Genomic DNA, 14992 nt, shown 5'->3' on the forward strand with positions numbered 1-14992 from the left:
GGAGCGCCTGGAAATCTGTGCATCTTTGCAAAGTTTGCAGAATAGTTCGGAGCCAACAGCCGTGTGATGGTGCGGCGCATTAATGCCTGGGAATGGTTACTCGCAGGTATTTTAATGCCGGAAAATGTGAGGAGTCTATGAATCCATGGGTGGACATTTCTGTAAATTGAAGATTAAACTCTCCCCGCTTCTCTCCTCCACCCCCATTCTAATCCACAGATGCTTTGTAGTCAGTAGACTTCAACATGAGTTAAATGAGTCCCTTACGGGACTCGGAAAGATTTTTCATTTGGGGCAATACCCAGCATTGGAAATAATGTGACACAAGTGGAAAAAAAAATGGGGACACGATCTTAATATTTTGCTTTCTGGAAGAAAATGATTTCAACCCTAAATTCATCGACAAAGAATTAAGTCTTTGGGATAGATATTTAATATTTTATAACTCAGAAAAGTTGGACACAACTTTTGAGATCACCCTGGCCAACTCCCTCATAAATTGACTCTCTGGGAAGTTCTGTTAGAACTAGAAGCAAGTCAGGGTACTTTTTTCTTTTGTGAAGTCACATTAAGAATTAAACTAGTCAGCATCAAGTGAACAGTGGTTTATTTGCTTTTATTTCTCACTCCATCAGACCCTAAAATTAAGAAAAATACTTCTGAGTTTGCTGTTCTTTTATAATAAAGTTTGTAAAGTCGAATTTATTACTTAAGATGGATGCTGACCCTATGTTGTATCTACATAGGCAATTGAAATACGTCTAATTAAAAAAGAAAAATTTACTGATAAAAGTAGGAATTAATTTTTAAAGAAAACCATAGTCTTGATTGCAAGTACAGGTATCCTGAGTTAACAGAAATTCCTTTGCTAGAATTGAGTTGTCACAAAGGCATTCAAAGAAGCATCCTTTGCCAAACATTAAGAATTTGGGCCCTGAGTGGAGTTTGGTGTTGGTGCCTACCTACTGTTTTTAGTGAGACTGTCATTCTTTCTTGTACTTGCTTTTGGTAAGGATAGCCCAGTCCAGTTTTCACAGGGTTTTGAAATGAATGAGCTTCTAGTGAGGGCAGCTGCCATTGGTTAAACAAGCCAGTGAGGAGAAGTGACGGCTTTGACACCGTCTGTTAATGGACTGGTCACCCTTAGCATTATTGGGAACCCAGACAACTTCCTGGCATGCAGATCCAATCTGGGCCTCCGGTGCCCAGCAGAGGTTGCCCTGGTCAGTCTTTGCCACCAGTGCTCATCTTTCTCAAGTTACTGTTACATTTTGTAGCCGGTGAAAATGGGTGAAAAAGAGGCCAGCAAATTCAAGCTAGTGGCAAATTGAAAACAAGCAAAATTAACACTGGTTACAAAGTGCTAGGAATGCAAAGGCAGCTTGAAGTTGGCAAAAGCCTTAGTAACAATACTAAAACTTTGGGAATTGCTAGAAAGAGACAAGTGATTACATTTTGTGCTTTATGTGTGCAATTTCCCTTTAACCATTCTTGTTTTCTTTTAGTGCAATGATATTGTTACAAACAATACTCAGACCATGTATTAACAGAAAGTTACAGTTTTTCCCTTTAGTGTGATTTTTGGAAGGTGTATTGCATTCTTAGATGTGATATACTTGTATTTAGAGGTTCATTTTTTTCCCCTTTAAACAGTGTTTCAGTTTTTACAGTGGAAGTCAATACAAAGATAATATTAATTTGAAAGAATTCTGACTTACAGCACACTTCATTGTAGTACAGGGGGATTAGAGCATGGGAATTAGTCATAGACACTGGATTCTCAACGGGTTGGTGCCGTTTCCAGGCTATATCATTTCATGCAAGTAACTTACATTTTTAAAGCTTCTTTCTTTGTAAAATTGGGGGAATCAAACATTCATGTTTGTTTATTCAACAAGTATTTCTTGAGTGCCTTTTCTGTACCACAGGACCTTATGTTAGGTGCCCCGTTTTCAACAACAGGGGGTGTGAGTGAGTCTTTTGAGATAAAGTACAGGGAGCTCTGAAACCTACAACTAGGGGCCCGAGGGAACATGATTTGGACATGGCAGGGCAAGCTTCCCTAAGGAAGTGACTTGTAAGACCTGAAGGATGAAGAGGAGATGGTAGGTGGACAGGGGAGGTGGGTGGGTGGGTGGGTGGGGCACAGAGGATGAGAGAAGAGTGTGTACATAGTCCTCCAAGAGGCTGTTGTGAAGGTTAGGTAGGAATGAGTGTGCGTATTAGTGCCCTACATAGCATGGAAGCAACCACTGTAAGTTGTGTAGAGAAGGCTCTTGGCACCACGCTCTAATCATCTGCACTGAGAGCTCAGTCTTGTTACACAGGCGTTATTGAAAGGGAGTCAGTGTGTCTGACTAACCACCCGAGACCTGGAAATGACTCTCTGCACACCTTGGTGTCTACTGTTGTAACGTTGGCACCATTACTTTAGTTTCTGTATCTGTGAAACTGGCATTCAATGTTAAATGAAAGGTCCTTTAATTTCTTTACAGAGATACTATATGATATCACTATAGTATTTTGATTTTGATGGCACTTTCCCTTGGAATAGCTTAGAGTACTGTATTTAAAATAGCTACTCACAAAGTGGTAGTACCGATCCACCCTAAAATAAAATAAAAAAAGTTAAGTGGCAGGTGGTTTCATTTGCTTCTAGGAAGATCAAGAGTGACTGGACTTTCATGTCTTGTTTGCTTAAGTGTTTTTGGCTCTACAGAGATTATTTAATTATTCTCTGATAGAAGAGCACATTGCTCCTATTCCTGCTGACGTGAGTGAAGGAAAAGTTATAATTTTATCCTGGAATTTTCCTTTTGCTGAATTGGTAAGTGAATTAAAAAATATTACAGTAATGTTTTTCATGAAATAAGTGAAAAGATATCTTTTTAAGCTTCTTACTTTATTAATTTCAGTTAGTAATGTTATATAGATCAGTAATGGCGAATTAATATTTTACTATGGAAATACTCCATTATTTATAAGCCAGTTGGCTCTCCGGGCTTTTTGTCCCAGTTTCTTTTCGTTTGGATGTTGGATATTTTAATGCTCATTAGCATATCTGTGGTAAGATAAGAAAAGATAAGGTGAAATAAGATTTTGAAAAGTCAGTCACAATGGAAAAAATTGAATAGATGAGGAGATTGAAATTTATGAAGGCTAGGTATGTGTGTGTGGGCTAGATCTGTGTATTTTGCCAATGCCTATTATAAAAATTAATGAATTGGCACACAATAACTCTATTGACATTAATCTTTAAAAAATAAAAAAATCCAATTGTTTTCACCTGTTTCACGTTCTTTTTTTCTCTTCCTAGTTTTGTTTTGAATTGATTTTTTTATAAAAATAATTATTCCATTTCCTCCTTTTTATTAGTTTGGGATTATACATTCCCTTACTATTCTTTTAGTGTTTGCCTAAGAAATTCTAATGTGTTTTCTCAACTTATCAAAGTGTAATATTAATTGAGACTCTCACTCTTTCCCCCCATAATGCAAGGGCTTTAAAAACAGTAAAGTCAACTTCTTTCCTTTACCTATTTCATTGTTATCATGTTTTTAAATGGATATATACATGCATGTATATATCTTTTAAACCCCAAAGATATTTTTCTGTTGTTTTATGCTTTTATTATTCAGTTAGACTTACTGCATTTTCTTTCATTCCTTCTTGCATTACTGACCTTCCATTTGGAATAATGTTCCTTCTGCCCTTTAGTATTTTCTTTAAAGTGGATCTAGTATTGATAAATTTTCAAATTTTTTGTTTGAGAATGTTTTTATTTCATCTACATTCTTGAAAAATACTTTTTGCTCGATATGGAATTCTAGATTGGAGATACATACACAATACATATGAGTATATTTATATGTTAGTTTTTGAGGGAGAGATTATTCTGTAATATTTGGTTTTGTTTCTATTGAGAAGTCAGTTGGCATTTATAACTTTTTTGTTGATAATTTGTTCCTTTGTCAGGATGTTTTAAAGATTCTGTTTTTGAATTTCAAATGATTTACTCTCTTTTTTTTCTTTTCTTGCTTGGAGTATCCCTTTTGATGCTGTGATTTGATGTATTTTAGTAGTTTTGTATAGTTTTCATCCATCATCTCTTCAAATATGCTTCTTCCCCTTTCTCTTGCTTAATCTTTGTGGAATATCAATTATACACGATGCTGGATCTCACCAAATCCTCTATGTAATTCACTTGTCTTTTGTGTTTTCCATTATTTGGTTTCTTTTTTGTTCTTGACATTTTCTTTTGGCCTATTCTCCAGTTTACTAAACTCATTCTCATTGCTATCTAATCTGCTCTTAAATATATTCTCTGGGTTCTCAATTTTGGTTATTGTACTTTTCATTCTGAAGGTTCAATTTGATTCTGTTTAAAATTTGCTGTGCCACTTTTATAGTTTCTAATACCCTATCAAAATTTTAAATCTTTGCACATACCTCTTTGGACAGAATAAGCATATAAACTCTATCCCAGAGTTCTACAGGTTTTTTCCTGTAGTCTGTTATTTCTCAAGGAGTCTCATCTCCTTGTGTATCTGCTTATCTGTGATTGTGTACTGTTCATTGTATATGAAAAAGTATTTCTAGAAGTAATTACAGATTTAGGTAAGGATTTTTCCTTTGCTTTTGCCAGGAATTTAGGATTGCCTTTATCAAATTGAGATTTTTTTAGAGAGTCTATGCAAGGGCTGGTTTAGTTTGCTTCTGGGCTGTCCCTTCTTTTGGGATTCAGCTGTTTGAGGTCTTATTCCAAAGCAGGGGATGGCTCCCTTGGTGACCTTGTACTCTGATGTTTTGTCTTCTCAGCCTGCAAGGCTGCCTAAGTGCAGTTTAGCCTCTCAGGCACTTTTATTTTATTTTTTTTATTGGTTAATTTTTTTTAAATTAGTTTCAGGTGTACAAAACAATGTAATAGACATTTACACCCCTCACAAAGTAATACCCCCTGCCCCCTGCCAATCTCTACCCCTCTGCCATCGTTGTCAGGCACCTCTTTTGATTATTTTGATTAGGCAGACATTTCCAGGAGTAAAGAAGCCCCACAGTGCCACGCTCCCCATTCTGGATTCCGGTTACCTCTTGGACTATGGCTGATAATTCCTCATTATCCTGTTAGCCCTTTGGTACCCCCACCCCTTTTTAAATTAAGGGGATATATATGGCACTAATCTTAAATGTGTACCTTGAAGAATTTTTACAAATGTAATTAAGTGTATAATCATACCTAGTTCAATATATAAGACATTTTTGTCACCCCAGAAGGCTCTGTCACACTCCTTCCCAATCAAAACTACCTTGCTCCCCTGCCTCAGGTAACAATTACTTAGTTTTCTATCACCATAGATTAGCTTTGCATTTCCTAGTTTTTCATCAAAATGGTATAGAATATGTACTGGCTTGTGTCTGGCTTCATTCAACATTGAATGAAATGTGTCAGTGAGATTCAACTGCATTGTTACATGTAGCAGTAGTGTTTCTTTTTCATTGTACCATACTTGTTCTATTACTGTGGCACCTAAGAAATTGCCTCAAATCTCAGTGACTTCAATGATAACAACATTTATTTTCCTCAAATCTGCATTTTGGGTAATGCTTGTCTCCTCTTCATTTAGGGGTTTCAAGTAGGGCTGCTTGAAGGCTGGGCCTAGTATTGTTTGAAGCTTTGCTTGCTTGTCTGGTGGCTGATGACAGAACACCTAAATGTGGCCTGAGTGTGTTCACAACATGGTGGCTGGGTTCCAAGGGCAAGTGTCCCACCCACAGGGGGTGAGGAGGGGGGTGGAGAGCGTGTGAGCCAGACAGACGCTATATTGCTTCTTAGGACTTGGCTTGAAGCTTATGCAATATTCTACTGAAGTCTATTCTTTGAGGCAGTTATGAGCCTACCCAGGTTTAAAGAGATGGGAAACAGACTCTGCCTCCTGTTGGGGAAAGGCAAGATTCTGGAAGATCATGTGAGACTGGAAATCATGCAGTGGTTGGTATTGGAAATCTCAAACTGCATAGCTTTAGCCTAATATATGACTATATCATGATTTATTTATCCATTCTGCTCTTAATAGACATTTGGATAATTTCCAGTTTGGGGCTATTGTAATAAAGCTGCTATGAACATTCTTATACATGTATTTTGCTGAATATATGCATTCCCTGCTTCTGGATATATCCCTAGGAATGAAATTATTGAGTAATAGGTGGAATTTGAATAGCTGTATCTATATATCTATATCTGTATATCTGTATAGCTCTGTCTATCTCTGGATCTATACAAAGTCTGACAATTAAGTTTGTGAACTTGTTGCAATGATGTTGCTACCTTATTTTGATATCAGAGGGATTATTCATTATGAATTTGTACCCATTGGACAAACAGTTAACCAAGTTTACTATTTGGAAGTGCTGAAAACACTGCATGAAAACGTTAGCCGACCTGAACTTTTCACCAACAATTCATGGCTCTTGCATCACGACAATTCACCAGCTCACACAGCACTGTCTGTGAGGGAGTTTTTAGCCAGGAAACAAATAACTGTATTGGAACATCCTCCCTGCTCACCTGATCTGGCCCCCAGTGACTTCTTCCTTTACTGGAATATAAAGGAAATATTGAAAGGAAGACATTTTGGTGACATTCAGGACGTCAAGGGTAATGTGATGACAGCTCTGATGGCCATTCCAGAAAAAGAGTTCCAAAATTGCTTTGAAGGGTGGACTAGGCACTGGCGTCAGTGTCATAGCTTCCCAAGGGGAGGACTTCGAAGGTGACCATAGTGATATTCAGCAGTGAGATAGATATGTAGCACTTTTTCTAGGATGAGTTTGCGAACTTACTTTTCAGACGTACATATCTATCTATATGTCTATCTTTCTAGCTTTAGTAGTAACTATCAAAGTTTTCAGAAGTGGTGTACCAATTTATACCCTCTGATATTTTTAATGATTTAAAAACATACTTAATATATATTTTTTGTATAGTTTTTATTTTTTTAATTTTTTTTAACTTTTATTGTTTTCAAGCAAGAGGGTTGATCATAATACCTGGTCTAGATTTGTTGGGAATGAGGTCCCTCATCTTGTCTTTTATGCAACTTCATGTATTTGTATTACTTTCCCAGCTCTATGCTTACTTACTGGAACACGGACTGGGTAGAAGAGTCTGATTGTGAAGTAATAGACTAATTTGTACAGCAGCGTTTTAGAATAGATATTCAAATTAGTGCTGACAGTCATTACTATTAGCAGACTATCTACATTAATTGCTGGAGAGAAAATTGTTTTTAGAAGTTGCTTTCGGGGGATATTGAGCCCCATCCCTTATCAGTTTATATCACAGTTTGTTTTTGATCCAACATTTTACTATCAGTTCGAATTGTAAACTCATTCATCAGGCTTTCTTTGGAAATACGAGTATTTTTCTATTATAAAAGGTTTTCCTCCAAAGTTAATGATTTGCTGTCACTGAAGGTTGCCGAAAGAATGTCATCTAGGTTCTCCCGTCAAGAGTTACTTTTTATTATTTCACTGTTAATTGTTATTTTGATCTTTTTCCAAGTGTCATTTGAATCTAAACCAATATTTTAGACTAATTTGTTTCAGTTCACCTGGTTTACTGCAATAATTTAATTGAGTTATCTTGCTTATGATGCTAAGGACTCTTTCTTAGTTACCCATTGAGTTAAAATTAGTTTTTAGGTTATAAATCTTACAATGCTAGACAGAGAACTTAAAAATTATGTTTCAACTGTTTTATATAATAAGAGAAAAAATGGATCGGTACTAATACATGTATCAAATATGTAAGATATTTAGCATACCAAAGCATTTTTCCCATGACAATCTTGAGGGGTAGGCAGGGTGGAAATTTTAACTCTTGTTTTACAGATAAAGAGGTCGAGGCTCAAAAGTCCAGGGAGCGGGTTAGTGACGGCACTTTATCATCTGTATCTGGGACCCCTACATGTTGAGGTTTTCTGGCAAGGCCCAGAGTCTGCCATCAGCTTGCTGAATCCCAATTGTATTGATATCCTGTGTGAATTCTCCTCTCCTTAACTGTAATATGTATATTTTTTGCCCATAAATTTCCTCATTTTCATTCAGTACAGGGCCTTTGCATGAGCTGCAGCCCTTGACTCCCATCTCACTCCAGTTTCTTTTAGTATTTTGTTCCCAAATATTTCTGTTAGTGTAGGATGGCTGGGACCAGGTGTCTCAAGCCCCTTAGAAGTTTTTGCATCATTGTCTGGCTGAATTAGCACTTACCGAATGGACGGATGGATGCATTCTTGTGTTTAGAATTAGGTCTAAATTCCGTGATGAGAGGGCCTGGGATCAGGTCTGCTTTCCTTTCTAGTCCTCCTGGTGTCTGCTCTCGTGCTTATTATTATAGTTGGCAGCCGGGAATTCTGAACTGTCTTTTAAAAGAATGCCAGTCTCCTGAAAACCAGAGACTGCATCCTTCATTTTAGCTTTCATTGGTAGAGGACAGGCATTATGTTCCGTCAGCTCCGGCAGGATGTATCAAGTGCATTGGGCAAATACAGCACGTAAACCAGTCATAAGCCACTTTCGAAGGGCCTTGCCTCTGTGAGCTGGATAAGGAAGCTTTGGAAAGGACATTTGTTTCCTAAATACCTACAAGTTGACTTGTTGACCAGTGTAAAGCTACTACAATTTGGTAAGTCCTGAAAACCTAACTTAAATTCTACCTGTAGAAGGGGAAATTAGACCTCATTCTTATCTGATGCTTCATTAACATTCATGTGTCAACAAACTGAGGAAACCGAAAGACTCCTTATTTTGCCCATTTCACTATCTGATCTTATTAGCAGGAAGTACTTTGTTGATTTAGTGACTAGGATAAACAAACCTCCTTTAGCTCTAGCAACGGTAGGTTTGCTTCACTTCTCTTGGGTGAGGAAAATACAGCTGTGGGAATTTAGCATTGTGTTTCAGGGGGTATCAATTGCAGAAAGACCACTTTTTATAAAAAGGCCAATAATTGAGAAAGTACAGTGGTGAGACCTTCCGTGGCAATGAATAATGACTTCAATAGAAACTAAAGTTATTTCTTTATCTGGAATGAGACTACATTACATTACCTGGGAATCTGCCCTTACGTATATATTTGAACTAATGAACTGTGAATCTGAATTAAGAAACGAAGGTACTAGAATTACCATGATTTAAGTTCCATGGGGATAGGGTCTTTGTTTTGTTCATGGCTGTGTCTGCAGAGTCTAGAACACTGCCTGGTTCATAGTAGCTGCTCAATAAATATCATACATTTTTATATTATCAGTCTTTTAAGTTTAAAAACTGAATACTAATCATTTAAGTATTGGTTTATAAGCCTTTTGGGAAATACGTTTAAATTGGTTGAGGCATCATTTCTGATTATATAAAGCACATTGCAGAGTATTCATTCGTCGTTACATTTCGAGACATTTTAAAATGATGCGTGATAGTCTGTTACATATAAATTAACAATTGATTTAGTCAGTCCCTCACTATTGGATATTTTAGTTGTTTATAACTTTTTTACTATTACAAATAATGCTTCAGTGAAGGAATTTTTCTTAAGCTTTTTCTTAGGATGGCAGTTCAACAAATAGCAATTTAGCAAAACAGGATCTAGGAATTTCTACTAAAAAAGGGACTTGGATTACACAGCCGTGAAGGTGAGATCAGAAATTTCCATGATCAGACAGCTGAGATCAGACAGCACAAACGGTACAACTCTGTGGGTCGGCAGCTGCTTCCACATGTGGATAATGTATAATCATCGGTCTTTTCACAGAAAAGCTCTGTTGCAATGTGTAGTGGAATTGGCTATCACTTGTATTTGTCTTTTACTTTTAAAGAATAAATGAGTCTCTACAACTGTTTCTTCCTCTTAATTATGGCTTAAAGATTAAAAATGCATTTAACTCCTTTATACATGTGGTGACATATGTTACTTTTATTTATAATCATTTCATTTCTGATTTTTGTTGGAAAATTTTTGCTTTTTCGTATTAAAATATAAAATGTTACATTTATACAAAAGCCTATATGTACTATGTGTCACATAGGGTCTGATGTAAGGATATCTGTACTAACCCCTCCCTCAGCTTAAGTGATCGGACTTGGATCACATCTCCCTCCTACTGTTCTCCATCTTACGACTGTCCTGAGGAAACCATCAGCCTGAACTCTGGGGTCTAGTATTTTCTTGCTTTTCTTTATGGTTACATTACATATGTATATGTCCCTAAACAACATATTGTTAATTTGACCTATTTTGGTACTTTGTATAAATGATATCATTTTGTGTGTGTACAAATTTAACGAGTAACATTAAAACTCACGAATTTAATTTGCATTTAAAGGGAATATCTTACCCTCTACATTAATCATCTTTTGCTGTAGTAATGCCATGTAACAAACCACTGCTAAATTTCAGTGGTGTACCATGACGAACATTGAATTCTAGCTCACAAGTTTGGCGGTCTCTGCTGGGGTTGGCCGGGGTTGGCTGCAAGCTGTGGGTTGGGTTCAGTTATGCGCCAGGACCAGCGGCTTCCTGGGGTGCAGTGCAGGAGCACAAGACGTCGCGGACAGACAGACACAACGCTGTAATGAAAGCCTCCAGGTAGAACTGTGCAGGGTCGCTTTGCCCGCACTGAAGCCAGCACATATGGCGAGGTCCCCTCCTTTGAGGTCGGGAGTATACTCCTCCCCCAGGGAAGAACCAAGGCCAGTGAGTGAAGGGAGACAGAAACAAGAGGGCGTGTTTGCCGGTCTTCCTCCTGAGAAACAGCGTGAGAAACTTGGGACATATTCATTCCTATTACCTCCCTCTACATGGCACGCTGGTTTTGTTCAGTGTTTTAGTATTTTTGGTAACTCTTGATTTAGAAATTATACCTCTAATATTTGTTTGAATTTACTCATATTTACAATTTTCTTTTCTCACCGTTCTTTTTTGTATTTTACACCGTCCTTTTTCGCATCACTTTCTGTCTTTGTGCACTATAGTTTTAGAAGCATCCTTAGTGAAAATCTGTTTACAATATATTCCCTCAGTTTGTTTCTGAAATTTTCTTTATTTTGCCTTTTTCTAGAAAAAATACTTTAGCTAAATTGAGTACTTAATTATAGCTTAATGGTTAATTTAGCACTTTGAAGATGCTATTCTAGTATCTTCTGGCTTTTATTGCAGTTGCTAAATCAGCTGTCAAGTCTAATTGTTTCTTTGTAGCAATCTGCCTTTTGTTTCGGTTGCTTTTAAGTTTTAAGAACTCTTCGTCATTTACTAGTTTCAGTTTGATGTCTGTAGGTGTGAATTTCTTTTTATTTATGCTTCTTGGAATTTGCTGAACTTGAATCTGTACATTAGTATTTTTCATCAATTTTGGAACATTCTCAGCTATTCTTTTTTGTATATTGTCTCTGCCTCATTCTTTATGTTCTCCTTATAAAACTAATTAGATATACATATTAGGTGTTTTAATCTACTTTTAATGTTTCTTAATCTTCCTTATATTTTTATCTGTCTTTGTTGCATTCTGGATAATTTCAGAGATATCTTCTGGTTCTTTAATTCTCTCTTTAACATTATCTAGTTTGCTGAAATTGTCCATTGGAGTTTAATTTTAGTTATCTTAGTTTTCACTTGATTCTTTTTCAAATCTTTGTTGCCTTTGTCCATATTTTCCATTTCATATTGTATTTTGAAACATAGTGTTTTTCCCTTTTTTTTAAAAAAAAAGTGATTTATCTACGTATTTCTGTTGGATCTTACTTATTATGCATAGTTTTAAATTTTGAGCTCATTTTTGTTGTAACTTAATCTGGAAATTCTTATGAGACCTGAGTTAAGACTGCTTTCTCCCAGATGGGATTTGCAATTGAAGACACTGTCAACCCAGGGCCACTTTATGTGTAGTTTTGAAGTTTTTCACAACATGCAAGTAGTTTTGATTTGAACTTGAAGCCTGTGTGAAGGATGGTTTGGTTACAGATTACCAGGGAACACTCCCTTTCCCCTCCCAAAACACAAATAAACCTAGACTCAGGGGAATTTTCCTTAGTCTCCCTTTGGTGTATTTCCCCCCCCCCCCACAGTTTATTTTTATTGAAGATCTAATCCTTCAGGTGCCAGGCTTTATGTGCTTTATCTGTAGTCTGACTTCCCATCTTATATAACAGCGTGAAGCTCTGGCTTTGTCTCATGCATGACTGTTAACGTAGGAAGCTCTTGCGCATTCTCTAATAGCATTTTCTGTAATAATGGCAATATCCAACAGCCAGTAGCCACATTTGAAATGTGGCTAATGCGACAGAGGAACTTAATTTTAAATTTTACATGATTTTAATTAATTTAAATTTAAATAGCTACATGTGGCTAATGGCTACAGTGTTTACCAGGACTTGGTAATTTAGTTATGGGAGATTGTCGAATGTCTCTGCACAATTGCTGGCAATTGCTGGAATCCTTGCCACCTCACCCTTCTCTCTGCTCCTGTTCATTGTTTTGATCTCTGAGCATTTCTCTTAGTTTTCTGTGAGACTTGCTCTGTATTTAGAAGGATAATTCTTGTATTTTATCAAGCATTTTTAGGTGTCATGTAGCAAGAGGGTTCACAAGCCATTTGAACCTCAGAAACAAAAATCCCTGGTAGCTTTAGTTTTAGTTGGAGAAGTACTTACCGTGAATGATAAAAATTGGAAAGTTCACAGCAGAGTGCTGGAAGTTCTTTTAGTGGAAATTGACCAAGAAGTTAAAAATTATGAGAAACCACTACTTAAATAATTACTTTGTCTTCCTTCTTATTCTACAAAGAATTTAAGGATGCTGAAAGACTGAAATATTAATAAAAATGTCTTGATTCTTTGTAATAAATTTCTGTTACTTTAGGATTCACTTACTGTTTTGGAACCATAGGTAAATTTGATTCTGTTTTTACAATTTGTATTTCTTTTTATTGTGGTAAAATATACATAAGATTTACTATCTTAATCATTTTCCAGTGTACAGGTCAGTGCAGTAAGTACGTTCCCACTGACATCCCCACCCACCTCCAGAACTTTTTTCATCTTCCCAGACTGAAACTCTGCACCCATTAATCACGAGCTCCCCATTCCCCCTCCCAGCCCCTGACAGCCACCCTCCTGCTGTCTGTCCTTATGATTTGACTTCTCCAGGTGCTCCATGTAAGTGGAATCAGAGAGGATTTGTCCTATTGTGACTGGCTTGTTTCACTTAGCATCGTGTCAAGATTACACTTGATTTTTTAAAATTATAATTTGTGATAAGAGTAAAAAAATAGAGATCATATCAGTTGTTAGTGGAGATTGGGGTTCTTTGTGTATATTTTTCCATAGGAGAAGTTACCGTACGATGAAATAAGTTAAAGTTAGTTTGGTCTCCTGAAAGTATCATTAGGAATGTAGAATTATGTGTCCATGGATATATGTTGATACTATATGTTGTGGTTTATAATTCTATTCAAGTTTTAAAGTAATTGAAATTGGGTGTGCTGAATTAGTTCTAGAATAGATTATTTGGTGTTATAAAAACCAGAAATTCTTTTAGTATTTTCATAAGTTTTGACTATCTGAAAGTGGCAGAACTTATTTTTAGGCCATGCTTGGTGGCTGCAGTAAAGAAAAGGATATGGTAGAGCTTGTTTTCCTTTTCACTGGATCCCGAGTCCCCTGTCAGGTGGGTTCGCCTTGGGCTGCTGTAGCTTTTCCGCTGCTACGTACCAAATTTGGCCACAAAGTCGGAGGAGTCACTTGAAAGAACCCATATTACAGTTTATCAGAGAATAACAATCTGAGAATGCGAATAAACAGCAGTGGCTTGAGTTCCTGGAAAATGAGTTTAGAGGCCAGATTTTGTAGAAATACCCCAATGTCTTTTATGTGAAATTGTGCATTTAAGACAAATTACTTTTTCCCTCTTGGATGGTGTGAAAGACAGCAAGTCAGATCTTTCTTCTTCCTCTTTTGTCCAGTGGGAAGGGACAGGAGTGGAGAAAGGGAGAGTGAAAATTCTGTCTTATGAACCACTGAACTGCCTAGTTGCTTAAAAGAATTGATAGACTGTGTGTGAGGAGAGATGGGCGGCTCTACATTTCAAAGCTGTGATTGTCATAAAGAATCCTGAACAAGGGACTTCAGTTATAAGAAATTTAAAAATGTTTCTAAGAATCACTCCATGACATTTTACATTATTTCCAACTCGTGCATTGCTGCATATTTATAAAGTATATTTATCACCTCAGATGGTGAGGTTATAAATCCAGTGTTTTACTATCCTGGTGTTTTTGAGAAAAGTCCCTGCGCAAAGAGACTAGACTGTACAAGTGTACGTGAGCGAACTCATGGGTCGTCTGTGAACATTTAATCTACTTTGTGTCTTCGTAATGGGGGATTGTCTTCCCATGTCATCGCAGCATGCTGGGAAGTCAGCTTGTTCAACCTTGGAGTTTCCTGGGCGGGCAGAGAAACCTAATAGACTCACCATCCAGAAAGTGTGCTTGTAGTGGGAAACTTTGATCATGTATTTTAAAACTAACATGTAGATTACACATTGTTTTTGATTTTTCCATTTAACTTACTTCCTTTGGGATAATTAGCTTATCTGGAGATGAACATCAGTTAATAGCATCTACTGCATAGATAAATAAAAGAGCATGTGGGATGGGGGTCAGGTGATTACATAGCAGTGCTGTGATCACATGCCACTGTTAATTACAGTGTCTGAGCCATGCTGTGCATACAGAAATTTCACTTTGTCTATTACATGATATGAGTAAAGTATATAGATGGGGCAAGCATTGTTTCTTTAAAAAATGATACTGTAACTTTAATCTGTTTCAGAAGCAGAGGTCCTTAGTATTATGCTGTTTTCTTAATTGATTTAGAAAATAAAGTAACCATCATTTCTTGTGATTGCAAGAAGTAGCTTATCAGTTTGTGAAGGAAGATACAC

General features: G+C 36.8%; 1 protein-coding gene across 6 annotated transcripts in view; it reads left to right on the top strand.

Annotated features, from left to right (window-relative positions):
• USP6NL (USP6 N-terminal like) overlaps positions 1-14992 on the top strand; it is a 227022-nt gene that overhangs the window by 76505 nt on the left and 135525 nt on the right. Inside the window, exon 1 of one of the 6 annotated variants that reach the window (XM_074324989.1) lies at positions 2758-2827. The exons of the other annotated variants lie outside the window; for them this stretch is intronic. The gene's annotated coding sequence lies outside the window, so the exon portion shown is untranslated. Of the gene's footprint in view, positions 1-2757; positions 2828-14992 lie in introns of those variants that run through there. 6 annotated transcript variants of the gene reach the window in all.

The sequence above is a fragment of the Rhinolophus sinicus genome, linkage group LG02 (assembly GCF_036562045.2).
Source record: "Rhinolophus sinicus isolate RSC01 linkage group LG02, ASM3656204v1, whole genome shotgun sequence".
NCBI classification, from domain to species: domain Eukaryota; kingdom Metazoa; phylum Chordata; class Mammalia; order Chiroptera; family Rhinolophidae; genus Rhinolophus; species Rhinolophus sinicus.